General features: G+C 28.5%; 1 protein-coding gene and 1 long non-coding RNA gene across 8 annotated transcripts in view; one reads left to right on the forward strand and one right to left on the reverse strand.

Annotated features, from left to right (window-relative positions):
• LOC107438011 (delta-like protein B) overlaps positions 1–24180 on the reverse strand; it is a 168261-nt gene that overhangs the window by 62775 nt on the left and 81306 nt on the right. The gene's annotated exons all lie outside the window — the stretch shown is intronic.
• Positions 1–24180, forward strand: part of LOC122269130 (uncharacterized) — a 92001-nt gene that overhangs the window by 11361 nt on the left and 56460 nt on the right. Inside the window, exon 2 of the long non-coding RNA XR_006224994.2 lies at positions 10136–10196. This is a non-coding gene — a long non-coding RNA (uncharacterized lncRNA). The remainder of the gene's footprint in view (positions 1–10135; positions 10197–24180) is intronic.

Below are 24180 nucleotides of genomic sequence, written 5' to 3' on the forward strand. Positions count from 1 at the left end.
GTGGTGTCAGTAAAATTATTTACGACAAGGAAGTCATAAAACAAGGCAGCACAAAATTTACGTAAAACTATAAACCATTTTGTCACTGGCTTTAAGTCTCACATGGCCTGTTTTGTAAGACATAAAAAAAAGGAGGAAAGAAATTAGATTTTCTTTGAGTACTCGTCCAAAACATTTCAAAAAGAATTTCCATAACTAATTTGAATAAATTATTGGATTTTCTCCGGGTGGATACCAATACTAGTGTGACAAGAAGAAATGGCATGTGTCATCTCATCCGGGTTTCTACAAGTAAGGACGATTCTTTAGCTTTATGACAAGTTTCAGTTATTTATCAACTTAAATGTATGCAGTTGTACATGAATTTTCATTTAGTATAAAACAGCTACATTTATTTCAGTTACACAGCTAGTGATGATATTTAGAGGAATTATATAAAATTGTACAGAGCGCAAAAAATGACCACCCTGAATTACTTTTGATCTAATGACATGGTAGCTGAAGTTCTAGGACTCAATCTTACCGGTTTAAGAGGGCCACCTAAAATATGCTAATTAATTAGTGCGGACAATATTTTAAGCTACGAAATCAGACACCAAAACGTACTTTGTCTGAATAAACATACCCTTTTTTCTATGGATTCTAATTTTGGACCTCCAAAATGTAAGGGGGAGCTGCATTTTGGGAATTATAATCCTAATAGTTTGATCAGTAGAGAGATCCAAGACTTGGACCCTCATTGTAAATTTTACTTTTTGCGTACTTCGCCATATCTCGAGAACTTTTTAAGCAAATTGAAAAAAAATTTGCACGCAATTATAAAATTAGTTTATCCGAAGATATTATCATGCAAAAAATAACTTTTAGTAAATATTTATAATTTTTTATTATTTTATTGGTCGAAATTTTTCTTAATTGTAAGGTATACAATTTTTACATCATTTTAAATAATATAATATTAAATAATGTATTTTTACATGGCAGAATTCAAAATTTTCGTGTAAGCAGTTGAATAGTTCCTGAGAAGTCGAATTTTAGAAATGTCGCATACTTAAAATCTGATTTCTCGGAAACAATTCTACCGATTTTCCTCAAATTTCATATTTTGCCAAGCAAAATTAAATTCTTTAAGCTTATGTAAAAATTTTTATACCTTACAATTCAAAGCAAAATAATAAAAAAACATTTAAATCTTTACTAAAAGTTATTTTTTAACATGGAATTAATTTTAGATAAATGAATTTTATAATTGTGGGCAAAAACTTTTTCAATTTGCTTAAAATGTTTTCTAGGTATGGGGAAATAAGCAAATAAATAAAATTAAGATTGGGGGTTAAAATTTTGAACCGCTTTCTTGACCAAACTATCGGACCATATTTCCCAGATTGCGGCTATCCACTATATTTTGGGGGTCAGAAATCCGAATCCATCAAAAAAAAAAAAAAAAAAAAAGTANTAAAGATCATCCGAATCCAAAAAAAAAAAAAAAAAAATAAATAAAAAAAAAATAGGTACGCCTATTCCAGAGAAATTACTTTTTTTTGTCTATTCCGTAACTTAAATTAACGTTAAATTAATTAACATATTTGAACCATTAAGATTGAATCTGAGAACGTGAAGATCCGATCGTTAAATCAAAAGTTATTCAGGGTGGTGAGTTTTATATTTTGTGCACTGTATGTATTGACAATACTTCCATAGGAAATATTAAAAAATTATAACCTATGCTGCAAAATAATTTTTTTAATTTCACATTTAAATGTGTGTAAGAGAATTAATAGCATTATTTCATTGCTTGATATTTTTTTAAAAAAAATTGTGCTTGAAGCGTTTCCGATACGCTGCTGTATTTTAGTCGGTTACTAAAAAAAAGCTCCCCCCTCTGTTCCTTCTTATTTCGCAATTTTATTTAACCCAGGAATGAAATTGCAATTTCAAGTAAGCACGTGAAAGATAGGGCTAATTTAGTGTGCAAAAATGAGTGCAATGAAGTGAAAAAGTTCGATAAAATTTTGGTCCGTGAAAATATTCGCGAATTTGTTTGTAATTAAATACTTAAAAAATTTTCGGAAGTTGACAAATATATTTAAATTGAAAATAAACAAAAGTCGAAATATTTTTATTTTACGCAGAATGTTTAACGATTTGTGCATTAATACATTTTATATAAAAAATTAAAATGCGTGAATAACTATTGTACTAATGCTTGAATTCTCATGCGCGATGATTTCTTAATGGTAAGCTTTCACTTTTGAGATAAATTGCTATAATTTAATTCATTTCACATTAAAAGTCAGGAATTAAATTACTCAAATATATATTACACATCAGAAAATTTTTATACTATCAAATTTAAAACGATTATGCTCTTTTAAGAAACTCTAATCAATTTGACTTATAATTCAAATAGTTTATAAATATAAGTTGTTTAAGAAAATTAAACATAGTTTTATAATAAGGTTAAATCCAAAAATGACGTGTTTCTGAGATTTAGTGATTTTTTTAAAGAACTCATATAAATATTTTCGGTTTGAAAACTTAACAACCTTAACCTTAAAATTAAACAATCATTTCGATGTCAGATTATAAATAATTTTTAAAAAGCTGGATAATTTTTAAAAATAGACACTGATATTTATACCGAAGAGAAGATTATGACCACCCTGCTAATAACATGTAGGACCACCTTTAGCCCTCAAAACTGCTAGCACCCGCCAGGGCATTGATTCCGCAAGGTGCTGATAGGTAGTCTGGGGTATCTGGTACCAAGCGCTCACCAACTGGTCCTGCAATTCCCTCACATTGCGAGAGGGTAGCGTGGCAGCACGAATTTGGTTTTCCAAGTAGGACCACAAATGCTCTATTGGATTAAGGTCGGGTGAATTTGGGGTCAAGACATGACTTGAAAGTCACTGGAATGTTCCTCGAACCAATCCATGACGATTCGACCCTTGACATGGTGCATTATCCTGTTGGTAAACACCATCCCCCGCAGGAAAAACTGTTGCCATGAATGGGTGAACCTGGTCTGCAACTATGTTCAAGTAACTTAAAGACCTCAGGGATTGTTCTATGAGTATTATGGGCCCTAATGTGCCCCATGAAAACATTGTTCCTGGGCGAGAAACCATGAAAACCTGGGCGNTATATATATATATATATATATATATATATATATATATATATATATATATATATATATATATATATATATATATATATATATATATATATATATATATATATATATATATATATATATATATATATATATATATATATATATATATATATATATATATATATATATATATATATATATATATATATATATATATATATATATATATATATATATATATATATATATATACACCTGGTATATAGTATATATTAGTTAAATATGTCTGGAAAATCGCATGCAATTATAGCTAAAACAACTTTCAAAAATATAAAATTCAGACACCAAGCTACTAGGGCACATAATTCCTTGTCCTGTTTACTTACTATTACCAAAAACGTAGATAATATTCTTCTCGTTTGTCATTGTTTACCTTTTCTTCGTACAAAACACGAAATTGCTAAGAGTCAACCACTCCCTCCTCGCAATCACTCTCCTATCTCCAGAAAGTAGCTATTCGAACTCATCGTATATTGCAATTCGTTTTGACACCGCTTTCAAATAATCAATATGCAAAATTAGTCTTGTGAGTCAAATTAACTTTAAAGTATGCATATTTTTATTAAATAAATGAACAACAAAATTAAAAAATGCTCAAATAACTTGAAATTATATATTATTTTAACAGCAACATATAATTTAAAGTATAAGTAATGATAACCAAATATAACTTATATTTTAAGCTATTAAACTAAAACTTTATTAACTTAAATTTAAAAGTATTTTTATTTACCTAGCACTTTTAAAATATTTTTAATACTTTTCCATTGCATAAAATTTTAACGTTTTAATTTAATGCAATAGAAAAGTATATTTCTGAACTTACTACACTAAGAAAAAGTAGCATTGTCAAAACTACCAGAACATGGTAAGAATTTACAGTGTTTGTGACTCTATGGGAGCAACATAAACAGCACGGTAATTTTTACCAAAGAGCTTTGGTAATAAATTTGTTAAAATTGACAATAAAATATTTTAAAATACGTTTTAAAATTTGGTAAAAGTGGTACAATTTGGTAATTTTATTATAATAACATGGCATAAAAATTATATATTCGGTTAAAGTTACTATTCTTTTTGGTATTTTTGTACTAAAAATGTGGTAATAAGAACTGTAATTTTGAAAACCGGAATTTCCGGTAAACCGTTACAGTATGAAGGAAACAATTACTAAACGAGATGCTTAAATACCGTATACTTTAGTTCTATTAGCATAAATTAGGTGTTTTTTATTTTTAAATTTTTTTACTAGAAATGATATTACCATATAGTACAGTAATTTTATCACGATTGTTTTTTCCGTATATTCTAACAATTAAAATGTATTCTTCAAACAAAAAGCGAAACACTTAGGTATCCCAAATAGGAGAACTATGTTGTGACCCGGAGACCGAATGTGGGAGTAAGCCAGGTGACAAGGAAGAAGGGGTAGGCAGCTGTTCTGACACAAGCAGCTGATCTCCTCCACATCCGGATCCCGCCAAATAGAACAAAAGGTGTACGAATGATATAAACCTGACATTTTGCATTCTTTTCCGGAGAAAAGTGCTCACCTAGTGAAGATATGCCAAGTGCGAATTTTCTGATGGAATGTTACGAAAATGAAAGTTGAACCATCTTTTACCTGTTACGGGATGATGGACTGCCTTGTTCACACTGATGGATTGAAATTTTTTATAAAGTTTTTTTTTAAAAGAATAGTAATCACCATCTATGATTTGGGACATAAGAGAAAATTGAAAAGTATGTACTAATGTTCGCGCGACAGAAAATATTTGCTTTCCTATTTTTCTGAATTCCGACATTTTTTTCTTCATAAAAACATTTATTATTATTTGCAAGAAATTGTACAAACAGAAACATTTCGGTTTATCTTGGATCACATAGTCAGTAACGTTAACCATAAAAGCTGTTTACAATACATTACAAAGATACAATTTATCACGTGAAAAATAAAATATACCTCAAAACAAAAGTATTAAAAGTAAGTTATTGCTTTTTAAATGGGAAAATAAAGCAGGTTTGGAAGCTTGAAATTCGTGTATTTGCTTGAAATTACGGGAACATGTTAAGAAGCAAGAAAATCTGATACACCGTAATTTTTACAGTAATATTTCTGTAAAATTACTGAATCACTCTAATTTAATAAATATTACTGTAAAAAGTAAGGTATAAAATTTTGCACTAAATGGATTTTACGGTTGATGTACCCAAAGTAGCTGGTACTTTATACTATAATTTTCTCCGTAATTTTTTAGTGTAACAGAATTTTTTAGGAATTGCATCGGAATTTTTTAGCGTCGTACACGAGAGTTGTATCATAAGAAATAATACCTTAGTCGTCCGTGTTAATAATATTAATCGTAATAATGATAAAAATTATTCTATGTTTCTCATTGATTATGAGGGTTAGTATCAATTCTTAAGGTCTGAAAATCTACATTTTTGTTTATATATTAATTCAGTTATAAAGATTTTTTTTATAAAGACTTTAAAGTTAATGAGACCCGATAGGAGAAAAAAATGTACTACATGTAAAATTGATTCTTTCAATACATCTATCGCACCATTGTGATGATTACTCCAAAGGTATAAAATCAAGTATACGTCTTTAAACATTAAACAAACTTCGTTTATACTTTAGGAGGGACATAGGATAGACTTTTATTTACTTTTCCGTATATTTAGAAGGGTCGATGACTGTTTCTTGCCTTCCTGTGTTAACAGCCAAATTCACATCTGGTGCACGTAAGCAACATATTTTCGAAACGACTGCGCAAAGTAATGAAGAGATTCTTTCTTTTTGGATGAAGAGAAAACTGAAGACACGCAGTCTGGCGCATACTTTTAAGAAATAGATGACTCTAATGATCAACAACGTTTTAAAAATGGACAAAGTTCATAAAATTTTTACTGTTTACGTCAGTATTTTGAAGCTGCTTCTGCGCTTTTAAAACGAGAACTGATATGATTTTTCGATAATGAAATGCTTCCAGTTTAAACTTTTATCTTACTTATATATATTTTATTTGCACTTTAAAGCAATTTTTAGTTCAGGTAATTAAAATTTAAATGCAATAGTCCATAATAAAAGCTTCGAAATTTAGGTTATGAAAACTGTTTATAAATTGTTGCCCATTGAGAAAATCGAAATTATTTATGATGATAAATAATTATAATCTATGGTTAACTTTTAGAATGTACGCGTTATTTTGGACTATAATGTCTTTAACCACTGGAGAAGTTTTACATGTTTTAAACTATAAAAAAAATCTGGAGAACTATGCATACTCATTTTAAGCGATCTCATAACAAATAATTATATTTTCAAGCATTTTTTTTTTATTAATGAACTCATAAACGCTTAATATCATTAAAATCTGAAAAGGTTTAAGTATAATTCATTAAGAGGACATGTTAATGAAAAGGTGATATCAATTTTGGAAAAATTAGTAATTTCAGTACACTTCTAATTTAAAAAGTGTAATTAAAATTTTATATTTTTTCGAAGTATATTACAAAGTATTAAGCGTAATTACAGTATTAGAAATATGCAAATTTGTTTAACGCTAAAAATAGGTTGATTTAATAGAGTCAAGTTCAAATATGGTGATTCTTTAATTAAGCAATATCACTAAAAATAGTCTCCCACTTCATCGAGTGACAATCGAATTCAGAATATCCCAGATTAATTCAATTCTTTGGCGATTCGTTAATTCAATTCTTTGATTAGAGCTAAAAATATTAATTTGAACAGGGTGTGTTGCATCAAATTGAATACACAATTTATGTCTATAAAAATATTAAGAATGTGAGAATTATAAAAAAGCATTTTTTATTTTATTTAAAGATATCAAAAGGAAATCCATTGCTCAAATAAATTTCCCTTACAATAAATCAAATGCACAAGATTATCACAAAACCTAATTCAGCGCGGTTTTTTCAAAAATATTTCCATGAAAGATATTGTTTGTAAGGAAAAACTTATTGCATGATCTTCATTTACTATCTGCTGAAAGACTTAGAAAATGTCTGCAATTTTGAAAAATTTAGTAATTCCTTTTGAAAAATTTTAATTATAAAATGGGATCTAATGAGGTAAATGAACTATTCTCTTATGTTTTATGATAGAATACACAAAATTTCTTATTTAAACTAGTCAGGTATATTCTTAGATTTGGTGATTACATATAGTTTAATATAGAAATGTAAAATCCGTGCTCAAGCTTAGGCATTAATTGTTGTTGTTTTTGCCAATTAAATTGAATAAGATAAAATTTTATTAATGGAGAAAATCGCGTTTAAGTAAAGTTCTATAAGTGAAGTTTTCCATATGAAATCACATAAAAAGTATTCTAAATACACTTTTCATTGGAAAAAAAAATTTTTTTTTTGTACAACGTTTCCAATTGTGCCCAAAATGAATTGTACTTCTAATGCATTGTGGTAGAGAAAAACTATATACCCACGATGAACTAAGGCGTTACCCTGTTTTATCACAAACAAAAAGGAATCTGTGTCTTCAAAACAACTGGAGACGCTTACACCTAGATTGGAACAACCGGGAAAAGTAATCAAACATCACTGACATTGACGCTTGTCTCAATTGTGGATTCGCAAAGACGCCGAAAGGCTTCTTAATTGCTGTTGTTGTATATTTAATTGCCAGTGAAGAAAACACTCTTTGACACCGGATTTAGAAAAAGGTGGCAATTTCAAGAATTGACGATCAAGTGAAATTTAATCAACCTGATTCGCAAGAAAGCTGTTGCATTTGAGTAGTAGAGCCAAAATTGTATTTTTTGTTAACAGTCATTTAGTGAGAGTGAGAAAGAAACTGTTACTTCTGATGTCTTAACTATTTGTCAAGATTATATATATAAAAAGGCAAAAATGCTTATCAAAGTTGAAAACAGATTGAGTCAACATATTTCAAAAGAGCCTTAATTATTTTTATCTATGTATAAAAACCAAGCTAGATAATTTAAAAATCTGAAATTTATAAAATAATTACTTAAAACTTTCTTGCCTCCCCTTTTCTTTTCAATAAAATGTGTTCAAATTTTTCACCAATGAGAACATAAATTCAAATTTTAAAAAAGTGAAAAAGATAACATGAAAGCGTGTTTTCTGTACTTTGAAGGGAATACAAACAAATATTTGTGATCCAATTGTCAAACATTTGACTTCAAACAGAATGTTAAAAATAATTTTTACCATAAAAAATAATAAATTTAAAGCAAAAAATTAAAAATAAAATCTTGAAGAATATGTCAATCATGGGGAAAAAATTCTAAATTTATTTTAACCGAAATATTATTCTTTGAATAGGGTATGTACTATTGTTTGTTTTGAGAAATACAGTTGTTATCGTAACACGTTTATACCTAAAAAGATCAAAAATATTACATTTTTTCAATCAAATTAATTGATAAAACTTGTTCCCTTCAGTTACACTAATTTGTCGACATAAATAAAGAAAATATAAAAATAGGCAAGTTTCTTTTTTTTTTTAAATCCGTGGTATATAAAAGGAGTAACTGATTTCAGTTTAGTTATCTAGTTCTAATTTTCATGTTTTTAGATTTCTTATTATATCTTCAAGATAGCATAGAAATACAGAAATACAGTTAAATTATGTTTTATACTTCCAAAAATAGTTAAAAATAATGCTTTCAATAATGAAAATAAATAAATAAAAATTTGTAAAAATGAGTTAAGAAAATAAAATAAATCAGGCCTTGAGAAGGAATGAGGCTTTATTATATATTTATTTATTTTTCGCATTGTGTTATATTTTTTTTTGCTTTAGGGTACTGGAACGAGTTTCTACAACTATAAATTTCAAAATAACTATAACTAATATGATCTTATAAGTTGAAAACTACAGAATTTAGCAATATAATTTAACATTGTTAAAAATAAACAATTCAACAATGCACAACCAAACCTTTACTTTTAGTTAGTACAAATTACGAAAAAAACAATTATAAATGCTTACAATGGAGTTTTAAATTTATTTGATACTTAAGGTATATTTATTCTTGAGTAAGGTTTTGGAACAAACTTTTTAAAAGGAGGAATTCTTTGCAATTTTTTAGGCAAGCGTTCATCTAAGTTCTACCGTTCCCGGCAACACTCCGCCTGTGGATTGTCTTCAACACCCATATTTTTATCGCCAAGAGCAAAAATCTCAGAATTTCTCTACTGCAATAGCTAATTATGTTTCTCTAAATCGGCGGAAAGTTGAAAATTGTTTACGTTGTATTACACAAATAGCCTTAGAAGATCTAAGAATGGCAGCTTGTGTCCATTTTGGGGCTTAAAATCTTATACTTTATCAACATGACCTCCTATGAGTAATACTTCGACGTGATTGGGAAAGTATGTACATACTTCAAGACCATTGCATAACAAACAATAAATCGATCAGTTTAGATGACGAAATCTTTAAAATAGTGTTTATTGGAATTTTGTTTCACGGCGCATTGCAAAAAAATAATAAGCAAGCTTAAACATTTGGAAAGAATTTTGTTTATGTGTTAAGAAAATATGGCTTAACATATGTTAGAGAGTTAATGTATGATGGAATTACTGCTTCTTCAAGAATGTTACCAAAGAAGCTTTGAATAATTCACGTTCGTGAATTATTTCCTTTTATACTTTTGCCTGAGTAAGTACTTTTTAATCACAGCTTTATTAAATACAATAGTTGGAATTTTCATTATCGGTATGAAGAAAGGCTGTTCTAAATTTTAACAATATAAAATACTTTTATAACCTGAAGTTCAAAAATGCACGCTGAATGTAATAAAATGAGATAATAATTTTAATTATTAGTCAACAAAATATACAACATGAAGAACTTTCCCTGATACAGATAGTTGTTATTAGTTAAACTTAAAATTTTAAAAGTGTAAATCTAATAAATGAATGTCTGTTTGTACTTTACAGACTCCCAAACCATCGGACTGAGAGCAAAGAAATTTGGAATACTGATAGTTCGAAGCACGGGGTAAGTCACTGTCGACATTAGAACATTCTACCATGAGCCATTCGAACGAAATGAACAGAAAACGAAATGGAATTTTCTGATTTTATATTAAACTACATATAATTCTGTTTTATCAAATATTTTGACAGTTACATAAGGGATATTTTCTAGCTTATAGCTGTATTTGATAAAAAAGAGTTGATTGTTCTTACTTTAAGAATTAATTATTTTTTATTCGCTATGTCATATAAATTCAATAAACAACGTTAACATGGTAGCAAGGGGGACTATGTCACCTAATTTGTATTCCTAAAGTTGTTTGAACGTGTTTACTTTATTTATAGTAATTCTTTTGAAACATATTTATATAAAAGTAAATAATTTAAAATCAATGAAAACGGAAATTAAAAAAATTAGTTACATATTGAAAGGGAAAATCAATCAATAGAAAAGTAATGTTAATTCGTATAAGAGAAACATAAGAAATCGCAATACTATTATTGATGCCAATGGTATTTTATTTAGTTAATAGATTCATATTAAAATAAAAGAAATAAGCTATGTGCTAAAGAAAAAACTCATTGAGTAAAAATAACTATTCGTTTAAAAGAACCGTAGAAAATCGTCATGCGCGGATGACGCTAAGTTAATTTTGGTAATATGTACTACTGCATTATGGTAATTGGTGAAGTTTTAATAAGAATTCTACAGTGGATTTTCAGAAATTTTTTCCTGTGGTAGGAAAGATACTGTATTAGTATGTTAATGAATTAGAATTAAAAAAAAAACTTTTTTCTACCTCTACTTTCCACCCAGTAGAAATATTTTAAGCAGTACATTGAAAATCAGACAGATGAATGTTAATGCTCTAAATTCCTTATCAAAGTCTTATATGAATTGTATTCGTTTTTGAAATTTTTGCTTAAGTTTGCTACCACTCATAAATGTATTTCGCTTAAAACTCAAGTACTGAAAAGTTATGTAATAAGGACTAAATATACTAATATTGGTATGAAGTATTTTTGATATATTTGGTAATCATTAAAACTGCTCTTATACTGAGTAGTTTTAATCCCAATACTGGAAAAATAAGTATCTTACGACCCTTTGAAAGGGGTATGTACCGGAGAAATTACTTGATAGTGGAAAATTTTGACAATCATGAATCACCGCGAGTAATATCATCGTGCCAAAAAAGACGTCACTTAATCACTAATCTAATGTGATGAACTCTCAAAAAACGTGTCTTGCTTAATTCGATTAAGTAAATAATGGGAAACAAATAATAAATTTTTAAAAAAAATCAAAATTAATCTCAGCTTTATTAATTGAGTCGGTAAACGCCTTTCAGTTTTGCGCACGATTACGTAGTATTCTTTTTATTCTCCGCGTACAAAGAACGGGTATTTAGCCTAGTATCTTATATTAATTGAAATTATTTACTATCTTATTAAATATTATTACAGATAAATAATAGGCTTTTTGTCTTTACTTTTATTCCTGAGAAAATGCGCACCGAAAAAAAAAACAGTTTTTGAGAGTAATAAATTGAGAGAAATAAAATACGCTTTGAGTATTCTATAAAATAGTTTTTTTGAGACCAGCTCCAAATTGAGTAACTTTGACATGTAAACGAAACTTTCAGAATTGACTTTTAACAATTATTATATTTTTAGCCATTCTTACGATTCATCATATGTTATAAGCCAAACCACCTACTTTGCTATGATACATCTTAAAAAATAACTAAAAAATACAAAATTTAGGGAATATGAGTAAATGTTCAAAGATATTTATTTCACGAACTTTAAATACGTTTATCATAGTTGTGCGCAAAATACGAATTTCAAATTACTACAATTTTTAAGTTTTTCTTTTTTTTTTAAAAAATTTTGTTTTTGATCAAAATTCAGTAAAAGGATTCTTGTAACAAATTTTATTTTATCAAAAATTCCTGATTCTGTAAAATGTCTGAAGAATGAACAGTTCAGTAGTGAAATAATAAACCCAAATCCACCGTCTATTAGGATCGCGTTAAAAAAATACTTAGCTTATTCCCACAATTTTAACGCTTTAAAAAATTAATGTCGTAGGTCTGTTTTTTTTTCCGCTATAAGTAATTTACAAAACAAAATATAATTGAGTATTATCTTTTTAACAAAATTAATTCAGTCTAATTCCATTTAATAAGTGAGGAATAAACTGCTCAGTAATGAAGCAATAAACTAATAAACGAAAAAGCACCATCTATTAGGATTGCATTTAAAAAAAAAAGTTATACCAGAGATGCCAATCGCTCCGGACACGGAAAAAAAACGGTAAATAACTCCAAACTGAATTTTGCAAATATTTGACTATTTTTGCTTGCTTTTTAAAATGTATAGCATGATATAACTGCTATAAAGTGGTGAATTATATAAGCCTACGAATTATTTAGAAATAGTGGTGGATAAAAATCTATTAAATTGAATTTATTAAAGCAAGAATCACAATTGATAAACTACCACTTTAAAATATTTATTTGCTGTCCGGATCAAGTTGGCATCTCTGTTATACTCTTATCTTTGTGCCATCTATATATATATTTCTCGTACACGGCGACAATAAAAGTCTCATTACAACTCCTCGAATGGCAACGCTAGAAAATCGACCAATGATTGCCGCTAAAAATGTCACATGCCAAATCTAGCTGAGATGGCTCGACACTTAGAGCTTTTAAAAACGGAAACTGAAATAACCAGAGAGAGCATAAGCTAGGCAGAAGTGAGTAGTCTTTGTCGATAGATCTTTATTTTAGTATTTTGTCGAAAGCGCTTTTTTTCACGAGGCATGACGAATTACGACATTACAAATTTATTTGACGATTTTTGATTTATATCACGAATTTATTTGTTTTACTAGAATTTATTTATTTATGCAGATTTTTCCATTGCAATTCACTTATTTCAATTTTTAATAGACTTAATTATAGCCAAAATTTTAACCTTTTTAAAGAGATATCAGTTTTAGAAATTTTATCCTAAGATTTTATACTATAGCACATTTCTAATAGGTTTAACGAATTACATGTCCTTTATTTGAATTCAAATTTATTTTAATGACTTAGTATTTACTAAAAAGATGTAATTTTTTTTAAAAAAAAGTTGTTATATGGATTTGAATGATTGTTTTGGATTCTTAGAATTTTGTGCATTTGCAATGTACATAAGTTAGTAGTGAGCGAAGCGAGCTTGATTTGCGAAGCAAACTATACAAGATTGCGTAGCAATTTTTGGGGATTGGCGAGCGTTAGTGGGCAGGGGGCGCAGCCCACTAGTTTGTGTTATTCCTTCAATTTTCACACATTAAAAAACAAAACTAGTGGCATAAGTTTGCTTATATTCATTACTAAACGCAAAGACATTTAAATAACAAAATATGAAGGAGTATTATCCTTTTAACGTATAAAATTCGGTCTAATTCTGTCTAAAGTGTGAGGAATAATCAGCTCAGAAATGATAAATAAACATAAAAGCACCGGCTATTAGAATCGCATTATGCTCCCATCCTGATTATTTTATTCCTGCAATTTTCAAATTAAAAAAAAATAATGTCATAAGTTTGTTTATATCCTCTATTAATTGCTATGACATTTACGAAACAAAATATGAGTATTATATTTTTAAAGAATAAAAATTGTCGATAATTTAATTTAGCTAGATGTAACCTTTATTGAAATCATTTTCTAAAATCAATTTATGACCCATTTAAAGCTACTTAAAATGATATTTAATTCATTTAAAGAAAATGCGAGACAAGAATTATCCATTAGCTTAAGTAAAATATCAGCTTTTGCACTATTTTATGAAACAGTTCATTGATTATTCAAAAGATAATAAAGAAAAAGAGTCTTGAATTAAGGTTGTCACTGTGAATCCTTTGTTCGAACTTTTTTTTCTTTTTTTTTTCGGATGAAAAGTTACTTTTTCTGTAATCTATATCGAATCATAACGTGACAATCGAGAACAAAAAAAAACTATGGAGCATTGAAAAGGAAATTTATGCACGCATAGTTGTGTGTAAATCAAAGAAGACGCATTTGCTTCGAAACAAACTTTCTATACCCGCACCAATTCTGTTCGTCCTCAACAATGGACATAGATATGCATAGAATGCAACTCAGACGGCTTGAAATCACTCAGTATTCAAAGAATGATACTCTTTTGCATTGTGTAAACCTTCATTGCTCACACTATTGTGCTATAGATATTTAAATTTCTTTCAATTTGACGTGAAGATTTGCACAAAATGCGCTGGAAGCTGATAGCATTTTTTTTATTTGTGACTGAACTTGTCCATGAAATGTTTCCCGAAAAAAACTCCATGGAGATGCTCATAAATTATAAGCATTGGACAAGATGGTCATTACTACAACGCCTCTTGAATATATGCTTAAAATTTTATTAAGATATTGTAAAATGAAATATGATTAAATTGTCTGGCAGGTACAGCCTTAATACTTGAATCAATCATATATGTCATCAATTTGGTACTATGTTTGTACTTTGCCAAAAGAACATTTCTCTTGCCGGAACATATTCTATCTTTTTCCCCACAATCACACACAGATACAAAAATTAAATAAAACAAAAGAACATAACAAAGAAACAGCTGAAAATTGGCTAAGTTTGTATTTTTTTGTAATGCATACCCATTGTTTAGATAGGTGTATAACTGCTCATAGTCATTATAAATGTGAGGAATGTCTTAATCTGCTTAGAACTATCCAATCGCATCCCATAAAATATTTTCTTTACTTCGAAAAAGTTTTTCAAACTTGAGGTTGCTGAAAATCTCTTAAATCTGAGCTACTACCAAAGCACCTTTTTTAAATTTTCTCACATTATATCTAGGAAATTTTTCTTAGGATACATGGGATATATTACATAAATGCCAAAATATTAAATAATTAATTAATGTAATTAGCATAAAAATATGCACAATATAGTATTAAAGCACTTTTATATCACAAAAATTTAAATGCAGTAAAAGCTTGATATAACGAGTACGAATACAGTTTACTATTATGACAAGTTTCAAAGTCACCGTTAAAATTAAATCATATATTTTTAACGAGTTAAAAATTAGTAACCTTCTGCTATCACGACAATTTTTTTTCGAGAAATATATTTCCTTCTGTTTGTTCGAACGAAAGAAGTATGAAAGAAGTTTAAATATAAGGCATTTATATTTATTTCGGGTATCATTACAAAAAAGCAAAGTTCCGAATATCGTTTCTTTCTCACAATTTTAACCTGTCTTTAAAATGCAATATGTACAAGACTACAGGCAAAATTGTCTACTTCCAAACAAAGGAAAAGTATTTGCACTATTTTTAAAATCCTTCCACGCACTTTAAGAGAATGTGCTTTTCTTGACCACATATTTATCATATCCGCTTATTTCCCTGAAAATTTACTATTAAAATAAACATTCAATGTTATCAATATTGCACTTCATATTATTAATCTCTTGCTAGAAGTTGTTACGAACTGGAATCCAGTTGCTTAAATATTCCTGTCCAATACACATCTATTTTAGATAAAACACAGTGCTAGGTAATTTAGTCTACAGTCTGTAGGAAAAAGCAGTGTACTCTAAAGATATGTATTTCAAATTTAAATGGTAGTACAAACTTAAAAAAGTAAAAATGTCTATTTCATTATTTAGTTTCTTTTCTTGTAATTTTAAACTTAAAATTTTGTATTTTATTATAACGAAAAGCTAACTGTAACAACAAATTTCATATGCAATAATGAAATAACGTAGAGACGAATAATTACTACATTAAACTTACAAAACGATAACAATTAACTCGTAAAAAATCAGTTTAACTAAAAAAATGAACAACGAGAATGAGTATGATAAATAAAAATTCAACATATCTTGCATTAAACCACCAAGTTTTAACTAAATCTGAAAGCTATAGTTAAAATAAGTTATCATGCATATTTTTAAAAGCGAATTTATCTAAAATGCCATGGCATAGTTTCTCTTATCCAATAACTCTTATGAATTAAATTTTCAATAATAATTAATAAAATTTTCTTATTAATTTAATTTTAGAATTTTATTTGTAATATTTTTTTTACAGTTCAGTTATATATTTTTGAATCTCAAAAAAGTATCAATACCTATTAAAATAATAAAAAACAAATTCTTTTTTATCTGTTACACCCCAACAAACTTAATAAGTTGAAGTGCAGTATATTTTATAGTTACTTAAAATATGAAAGTATACGTATATGATGTTCAACAGAGCGTATGTTATTAAATGTTCGATGAGATTTATGGTTTCAGTTTCCATTTTACATTCGCCCTTCCATATGATTCGATTTTTACATTAATAATTCCTTTTGTCTGGCAAATCAATCAGAGCATATAATGATGGCAAGGTTAGTAAGGTACAAATGAATTATTGAAAATGATTCATTTAATAAGGAAAGAAAGAATAAAATTGAAAGGTTGAATAGCACGGAATAACGAATTTATCAGTTTTAAGGAATTTATTTATTTATATTTATTTAACGTCTGAAATACTTATGTAAGAATAGCATTTACAGTATGAAAATGCCCCAAATATTCTTGTTGTAAAATAAAGATCCATTTTAACAGATGTGATTCGCTTAGTAATCCTACCAAAGTATTTTCATATTAAAATATAGGAAGGTCATGCCTGTGTTTTATAGGAATAAAGTTAAAACAATGTGCATAAAAGATATTAATTTGTGACATTATTTGCACTTTTTTTACATATATTTCATGCTTAACTTTTAACGTCATTTGTTTTATCTTTATTTAATGTTTGATATTATATATGCTTCTGAGATTTTATAATAAAAATTCTTACGTGAAAAACTTGATGAATTCTTGACTTGATATAATCGCCTTTTTTATGGCTTCGAATATCTTTTAGTCATTCTCATTGAATCTAAAAACCCAGTATCATTTATGTCAGTTAAAAATTGATTTGAATAAAAAATGGCAATTGTTAACTTTATAAGGGTATCTAGACAGTTCCTGAAAAAGTTCAATCTTTTTAACTGTGAAATGTCAATTTTTTTAACTGTGAAGCCAATAAAAGGATCTATATTCTCTTTATCGTTAAATGTATAATTTATAACATTTTTATTGCATAGTGGAATATATCACCAATAAAAGTTTCGATCCCTTTCCAAATAGCTAGAGGGATAAAATAAAAACTGCAGCTCAGTGATTAAGAATACTACAAGTTTCAATCATTTTCTGGCCACTATAAGCAAAATTTATCCCGAAAAGACAATTATTCTCCAGCGAAACGTCTATCCTTTCAAAAGAAATGAGAAGATAACACTAATATTAGCCAGTCTCCATATGAGTCTTCATATATTCCCTTTTCCAACTTTATTGTTCTTCCTGATATAAATTCCAAATTGACACCACTTAGACAAATGACTAAAATGATATTCATAAACTCTATATGAACAAAATAACAAACAAAAAACTAAAAAAAGGATTGGATTTTTTTCTATAAATATCGTTGAACAGCCAATTCAATTTTAAGTTTACGACAACCAATGCTCAGAATCGTATCTTTAAAATTCTGAACCCAATCTAGAAGACGAGGGAACTCCTGGATCAAGTATTGGAAGAAATTTGCCTTCGTGGAGGATATCTTGATAGAACTAATCCGCATTTGCGTTACATGGAGAGGAAAACCACGAAAACCTCCCACGGTTGATCTGAAGGCAAAGGGACTCCTTAGAAACTAAATTGTAGTAAGCAACGAAATAATATTAAAAAAAATTTAAGAACCACATTTTTCAAATGTGTATGTCGTTAAACCACATTTTTTGCTTTGAAAAACTTGAGGAGAATTTTCAAAGTTTCAATGTGAGAAGTTTAGTTCAAAAGTGATGCACCTTAATTTTCCTTTTTAAATCTCACAAGCAAAAACAAAATTATTTTCTCGTTTTAAGTGCATTAGAAAAACGCAGTTTAATTTCTTTTATTTAATTTTATTATTTATTTTAGACGTTTTATTGATCTTTTTTATTATGATACTAATAAATATATATAAATTATTCAAGTGTAATGTATTGGAGAAAAAAACTACAAAAGTGTCACACAGTATTCTATTCTAAGACGTTACTTTTCTTCATTTATATATATATATATATATATATAACCCTATGATTATATGGTACTCAAAAGAAAAGATACGAAAAGATGAAATAACACTCGTCTGAATCAGAGAAAGTGCAGGGAAAATAACAGAAGTAACAAAAAAGTGGAATTACATAATGCATGGGAGGAGAGGGATAGAAAAATAAAGAAATCATCTCTGCGTGTAATTGACTGATTGTCGCAGGCTACCCTAACGAAGAAGGAAAAGCTCCCGTGATTGAAATCTAAAAAAAAATTGCTTTGTTGGTCTACATGAGAACTGAACCGCTACTACCTTTCTAAACAAGCTGGTTTTGTTATCAAAACAAAAAGAATCATACCATGGAATTTGATCTTTATACCAGTTTATATTTTAAAAGAAAAGTAATTTGTTCTTCTAGGTTTTCTTAGATTAAGATTTCAGTTGCACAAATTGCATCAGGTGATAAAAAAAATTGTATGGATGGTAACGGCAATGGCGTGTTCATATCTTGTGCAGAGGGTAGATTATGACAAATAAATGAGTACAAAACATCCAATTGATGTAATAAGATATTTCATTAAATTTTAATCTTCATTATTTAAGAAATAAACATAGTAAAAAAATTTTAAAACGTACTATGACTAATACTGGTTTAAAAACATGCTAATTCTGTAACTTCCGTACAGAAATTTTCTGTTAAACTACATCGTAGTCCGTCAAGAAATGCATTTTTTTTGTAAACAAATTAAGGTTGTGACCATTGATACTGATTGTATCTGTTGGGCACTGACATTTTCAGTTTGGAAAATAAAAAACTTTGGTATCAAAGTGGCAACAAATAATTTGATGCATAGAAACAGACGTCGACCGGCCTCTATGGTGGACAAGGAGTTGGCCTTACACCAAGAAGGTCCGCTTCGGAACGTCTGATCTTAACAATGGAAAAAAATACAAATTCTACATGGATTCTTTCAAATTTTTTTTGAGGATTTTCAATCCATCAAAAATCATGAAAAATCACTCAAAAAAAAATGGAATTATTATCAAAATAATGAACATAACATAGAATGGAAAATACTATTTTAAAAGTTTAGAAACTTATATACAGCTACCTTCATGCCAAATTTTCGGCCACACCTGGGACAGTACGGCGTACAGAAATTATCTGGTTCGTACAGATACTTGCTATAGTGTTTTGTTGCAGGAAATTTCTGTCAACATGTTTTTTTCCGTAAGATACGAATAATTTCTGGAAACTTTACAGCCACAGTGCAGTTTTTTTTACATTGCACCATCGATCCACGATGCTGAATTTGGAATTAATTGCGGAAATGATTTGCAAAGCAATAAAAATCAGGCATTTTTAAAAAAGAAAATTTTTAAATTGTAAAATTTATCATGTACGGAAGTCTTGAAACTTAAAACATAATCATTCATATGATTACAGAGATTAAACTTGATATTTCTTCAGTCCCTTCACCTGTCTAGATAACAGCGACAGACGCTAAAATAGATTGAACAAACTGACCTAAAATACATAAAATTTAAGCAATTTCTAAATAATTTGTCCTCAGTTAATTTAGCGTGAAAATAGACATTGGAAACAATACCTCACTTGTCAAAGCAATAAATGTTTATTTCCCCCACCCATGAATATGTAAAGTAGACATTCTTTCCATACATATGGTGGACAAGGATTATTTTGATAAGTTCAGTTTATAAAAAATCTTTTGTGGCTCGAAAAATTGAATACTTTATTTGAAATATAAAAACTATACAAAAAAATATAACAAACTATACGAACAATATAAAAGATAGTAATTAAATTGTAATGACTTTCCATAACTTTAACTTTGTAAGCCTGAGTTATGGAAGAACTAAATGTAGTTTAATCAAGAGGAGAATAAAGCATGTTTTTGGACACTTTTTTTGTGTATTTTTTATGTGAGTAAATGAATAAATATTTTTTTCTAATGGTACAAGTCCTAAAATTATTTCTTTTTTTTTATTAGAAACAGTTCTATTTTCGAGGAAAATAATTCGGAAATAATAACTCTCGTATTCTTTTCATAATACCATTTTGCACTCATTTTTCTCCATTTTCCTTAACTCCAAAGAATTATAATAACGTACAATACATAGTTATTATTATTCCCATTTTGTTTCGAAATTTAGCTCGAGTAAGTTTGGAATAAAGCAGCTTTATCGAGGTATCTTCCTAGAAGTTTTAGCAAATATTTTTTTTATCTTCGTCTGTAAAATTGTTTTCTTGCAAAAACAGTCCTTATGCCGGGAAGCAAACACTCATGATAAGAATACATAATTCCTTTTCAAGTTCATTTACCGGAAACTTAATTTAAACATATTTTTAAACCTTGAAATTTTTCTTTAATGGGAGGGCTATCGCTATCGTTTAATATCGGTAGAAATGAAAAATCGGCTTTAGATAAATTCTGAGTAATTAGTTTTTATTGATAACTCGTCTAAATATTTATAGCCAATACCATCAAAATATGATTTTTTAATTATTAAAGAGGTTTTATGTTGTTTTAGAACATATTAATAATTACATTTTACAAACACACGAGAAATTATTTAAATAAGTGAATGTAAAAAAAAATCAAACAGAATTTGAAACTGTAAATAGTACTTATTTATTATTGATAATGTTATCAGTTCTTGTTGCTAGTTATTTTTTCGAATTAATTTTCCAAACCACCATTTATAAACCATTACAGTAATAGATAAATTGTAGAAAGAAAAATTTAATGCTTAGAAAAAAAATTTAATTACGGAAAAACTTAATCGGTAAAAATATTAGGTCGATTCTATTTTTACATACAAGATATTTTTACATACAAGATTCCATTTTTACATGCAAGATTCTATTTTTACATAAAAATAAACTTTTAAATTGTTACATAAGTGTAGTTCACCCACCGTACAAAGACGATAGGAAGACAAATAATGGTATGAGTCTAATAGTTAAGAAAGCGGTTACGTAAGAACGCCTTTTAACTGAAACAATTACGCAGAAAAAAAAATTTCGCACCAATGATGTCTCGAAAGAGCATTGAATTGTTTTGAAAGGCGTTCTACGAAGTTCGATTGTCTCTACGGTGGCTGAATTGTACTTCATTATTTTTGTATTAATTTACTAGTTCAATAAATTCAGCTTAAGTATTTAGCTTAATTCTTATATTAAACTTCAGAATATTTTTAGCCTAACTATTAGTTTAAAATAAGCATACAAATCAATTAAGAAATAGCATGAGGCTGCATATATTGTTAACCCATTTGTACCAACCATTCTTTAAAAAAGCGGTTACATTTCTTCAGAAAACAAAAAAGCGGTAGTACAAGTGTTTCATTCATAGAATTAATTTTGCAGAAAAAATGCTTACCTTAATATATTTATAAAGTTTATAAATCTCATTGGGGATGCTGAACTATCTGTTCTTGAACGGGCACATTTTGCGTTAATTTAACCACTTATTCTTTACTTACCTACATGGTTTAAAATACTTGATTTATTGTTTTAAATTTACACGTCATCGATATTGTGATATTTTCTGATGTGTATCATTATTTATTGGTTTTAATTTTACTTTACTGTAATTTTGTAGAGTTTCGTTCTCACGTGGCGACTGGTCGAACCCTTATTCGAAAACTCCTCCGGGGGTAGGTCGGTCACTATAATTCTTAATATATTTATAATATAAAATTTTATAATCAGATTTAAAATAAAGCACGTTCCTTTTTAAAAGTGATAGGCAAGAGAAAAAAATACCCACTTAGTATAAATTAACATGCACCACTTTTTTCATGTGACAGCTTTTTGTCCCTGGGGATAAATGTTTTGAAAACAATTTATAGTCAGTTGTCTTTCATAACCGTATAATAATTGATTAAATAGTTCAATTATTTTTGTAAAAAAATATGGAAAAAGTTGGCAGTACTTTTTTAAATACAGTAAAGCCAGCTTCTGTGCGGTTCTTTTTTATGCGATTTTGTTTTTGTGCGATTGGTTTTGTGCGATTTTATTCTTGTGCAATTTTTTTGGTGTGATTTATTTTTATGCGGTATATGAATCTTAGCGGCGTTAGCACCAGTTTAATGTTTTCTATCAATGTACATATACACGTTGGGGACGAACTCTGATTACGTGGTCTTCTTGACCAGTCGACCGTCGTCACAAAAACTGATCACTGACTTCATGGTACCAAAAAACAAATTCATTCAAATCCTATCTTCAAGCGACGAAAGCGATTTTCAACCAATTCATCACAATAAGATGCGCGTTTTGGATTACGACGAGTAGCAGCAAACTATTTAACGTATAATTTGAAAACTTCTCCATGTATATGTACAATGAAGAATTAAATATTTTTACTATTTCTTTAGGTTTAATTTAACTATTTAATTTAATTGAAAGCATTCTCTCATCTATTTCATTAATCATTGATGTATTTTCTAAGTCCGACTTTTTTTATACGGTCCCTATCCATCGCATAAAAAACTTTTTAGGTAGTATATAGTACAAAGTTGTTTATTATATGTAAGTTTTTATAAAATTTTCGAATGTTTTTCTGTACGATTTCTTTTATGCGGTCCCTATCCACCGCACAAAAACAGGTTTTACTGTACATTACATTTTTAGTTCAAATAGAACAAACTGACTCAAAACTTAAAAAAACTCTTTCAATAAGATTTCATTTTTAATGTAAATGCAACTTCAATAGAAAAACGTCCTTCGCGGGAATAGCTTTAGGAAACTAAATAATAATGTATTTTAAGAGCATTAACATAAAGGTAACTATCTTTTGTATTTAGATAAGAATAACAATTTTAGCGTCTCCGACATAACCTAGAAGAAGTCCCAATTTTGGCAACTCCCCAACCGACCTTGCGCTTGTAGGGTGGAGATGAAAATCCTTTCGCAATCAAAGGCTAAATATTTGATAACGTACAGTGGAGTGAGAACTTTTTCCAGAATTTCCCAGGATTTGCGTGACGACACAAAAAAGCCTTTTCGATTGCTTCCTTTTTTTATTCCTGGATTTTCGATAGAATACTCATCAGACATTCATGGAGGGACGACCGACAGGAAGAAAGGGGGGAAGGTAGGTGCATGGTGACGCAACTTCTAAAAATTGTAATTTGGTTGCGAAAGAAAACAGAAATATTTCGAAATAGCGAAATAGATCTTCCGAAGACTTCTTTAAAAAGTCAAACTTTAGTTTAATCTTGTAAATGTACAAACGATTCAAGGAATAAAAACATTATAAAAAGGTTTATGATGGTCAGAAAAATTTAAAAGTGTCTTAGTTATTTTGTATTGTGCGCTACACTTGGCGAAGGAGCTACAAATATGTAATATATCGAAATGATTTAAATTACTCAAATATACCAAATAAATTGTGTAAAATAAAGTTTTCTCAAATAAAATGAGCTAGAAGGCTATTTAAGTATACTTACCACTAGCTTCATTCATTTTTAAGTGAAGGGCTTTGTGTCCATAAACGTGGGTAATAGCAAAGATTTGCATGGGGCCAAGAAGAGAAGCCTACACAGGGAAACTATTTTATCCTGCGTATTATGTATTTGATTATTTAATCATTTTTCATCGAGTTTATTTGTGGTTAAAACACAGAATTTAAAAATTTGATTAGTTATAAACGCAGAATTTCAGGTTTATTGTTGATTCATTACAATGGGCAAAATATTGAAAATCCTACCCACCTTTTGACCAAAATAGTTATGTTATAAATCAAATTAATAACAACTGGAAAAATAGCCCTATAAAGGTCTAAGTAAATGAGATTACAAAAAAAAAAC

Source organism: Parasteatoda tepidariorum, chromosome 1 (genome assembly GCF_043381705.1).
Source record: "Parasteatoda tepidariorum isolate YZ-2023 chromosome 1, CAS_Ptep_4.0, whole genome shotgun sequence".
Taxonomy (NCBI): Eukaryota; Metazoa; Arthropoda; class Arachnida; order Araneae; family Theridiidae; genus Parasteatoda; species Parasteatoda tepidariorum.